Consider the following 2281-nt stretch of genomic DNA (forward strand, 5'->3'; position numbering starts at 1 on the left):
TTTTCTGCAAGGGTTTTGTGTGTGGGGGGTGTTATTACAGCTCTGGGGGTTGTGTTTGTGGCTGTGCAAATGTGTGTGTGTTCATGTGGCTGGATTTGTGCACGTGTTTGCATCTGTTATTAGTTGTGTTGATGCTGGCTGGATTTATGTGGGTGTTTGTGTATATTAGCAATTGTGTGTGTGTGTGTGGCTGGATTCATGCATGTGTTTGTGTATGTTTGCAATTGTGTGTGTGTGTGTGTGTGCGAATGCTCAGCTGCCCTCTGCCAGTGCAACAACCGTTTCTCTATGTCACAGCCCCCATACCGTCGACCCCAGTGGTGATTTCCCCATCTTACAAGGGCTGGCTGGCCTGACACTTAACCCCTCTGTGAAGTGTGGTGGGGGCTGCAGCTCATCCCCTGTGGGGCAGGAGGGCCCAGGTGTGGGGCACTGGGCTCCGATGCACCTGGAGAGCAGCTCAGATGAGGTGGGGCAGGGCATGTGGTGTCCATTCTGTGTTGCCTGGTGCTGGGCCATTGCACAATCCCCAGCCACGCCGCACAGCTCGCCCCGAGAGGGGGCAGGGGACCAAGCAGATGATCCAGCACGAGGGGGGAGAGGATGTGTGGTTGGGGGGAGGAAAAGCCTTGGGCTGCACTGGGGGAGCGCAGAGCAGGGGTGACACCCCAAAAACCTGCAGCAAAGGGATGGACAGGTGGGGTGGTTGGATAGAAGAGGCAGCGGGACTAAAATCTAAAAGGGGAGTGTGGGGTCTGGTGGTCAGAGCGAGGGGTTGGTGGTCAGAATTCCTGGGTTCTATCTCCAGCCCTGGGAGCGGAGTGGGGTCCAGTGGTTAGAGTGTGTGTTGTGGGGGAGCCAGGACTCCTGGGTTCTCTCCCTGGCTCTGACTCTCTCTTGTACAATCCCGCGGCAGTTATCCAACTCACCAGCTTGTGGGAGCGAGGGGCTGGGGCCGGGTTGTGACACAGCCCAGAGTCCCGTACTGCCCCTTTGTTATCCAACCCGGGGCAGGGTGGGGGATAGCCTGGGAGACCCGCTAAGAAAGGCGCTTCTGGTGGGTCTGTGTGTGGGTCACGCTGCCCCCTGCTGGATAGACCCCTCTAGGTCAGAACCAGTCTCAGCCCAGGTCAGACCCTGGAAGCCAACCCCCTCTGTCGCCATGGCCATGTCTATTGGTCTCCTGGAAAGGTCCATTCTCATTGGTAGCTGTCCAGTGGCAGTGAGTTCCACAGGCCTCGGCACAGGCTGCGTGGGGCAGGAGGTCCTTGTGTTGGGAGTAGTGGGAGTGAACTGTGTGCGGTTGTGTCTCTGAGCACAATTGTGAATATTCTGGTGTGTGTGTGTCTGTGTGATTGTGAGTATGGCTGGAGATGTGATTGTTTCTCTCTTTGCATGTTGGGCCAGCATGCCCCTCTGGGTGTGTTGTGTGTGAGTGTTCTTGTGATTGTGTGAGTCCCTTTGTGCGTCAATGTGTGTGTGTGTCACTTGCTGCAGGATACAAAATCCTGCAAAGCCACACACACACACACACACACACACACACGCGCGCGCGCGCACACACACGCACGCTCAGCCCCACCAGCAGGAGGCAGCAGGGACACACACGTCTCTCCTAGGCCAGCTTGGTCAATTTCCCATCACGACCCGGCACAGTGCTGGTGCCCCCACACAGGGGTGGGCAGCGACTGGGCGGAGTGGGGGGCAGATGTGCTGGATTCAGAAGGAAGCACTTTGGGAAAATTAGTCAAGGCCCTTAGCAGAGCTGGAACACCGACCGAGTGACCCCTGCACCACCCTGGGAGGGGAGTGGGGTCGAGTGGTCAGAGCAGGGAGGGGGCTGGGCACCAGGACCCCTGAGTTCTATCCCTGGCCCTGGGAGTGGAGGGGGTCTAGAGCAGGAGGACTGGGGGCCAGGACTCCTGGGTTCTATAGGGGAGACTGTTTTTTCCTGGGCTCCCCTCCCTAGTGATCCCAGCCCAGCCCCCTAGTGGAGAGTGAGTGGAAGAGGAAAAGTGGTTTCTCACTTCAGAAACATGATATGAACCCCCCCCCCCCCACAAGGGCTGTAACATCAAGGACCTCCCCATCCCCCAGGAAAAGAGAAGACCCACCCCACCATAGAAGAGGGGGGTCTAATTGCACCTACAACAAGCCCACTTATGGTTGCAAACAAACAACACACAGGCTCCTGCTAGGACAGGATCTCCTGCTCCCACCTGTTTCCTTATCACCATGAGCTGTTCCCCGCCAGGCACCACACCCCATTCACACGCCTTTG

The sequence above is a fragment of the Mauremys reevesii genome, linkage group 12 (assembly GCF_016161935.1).
Source record: "Mauremys reevesii isolate NIE-2019 linkage group 12, ASM1616193v1, whole genome shotgun sequence".
NCBI lineage: Eukaryota > Metazoa > Chordata > Testudines > Geoemydidae > Mauremys > Mauremys reevesii.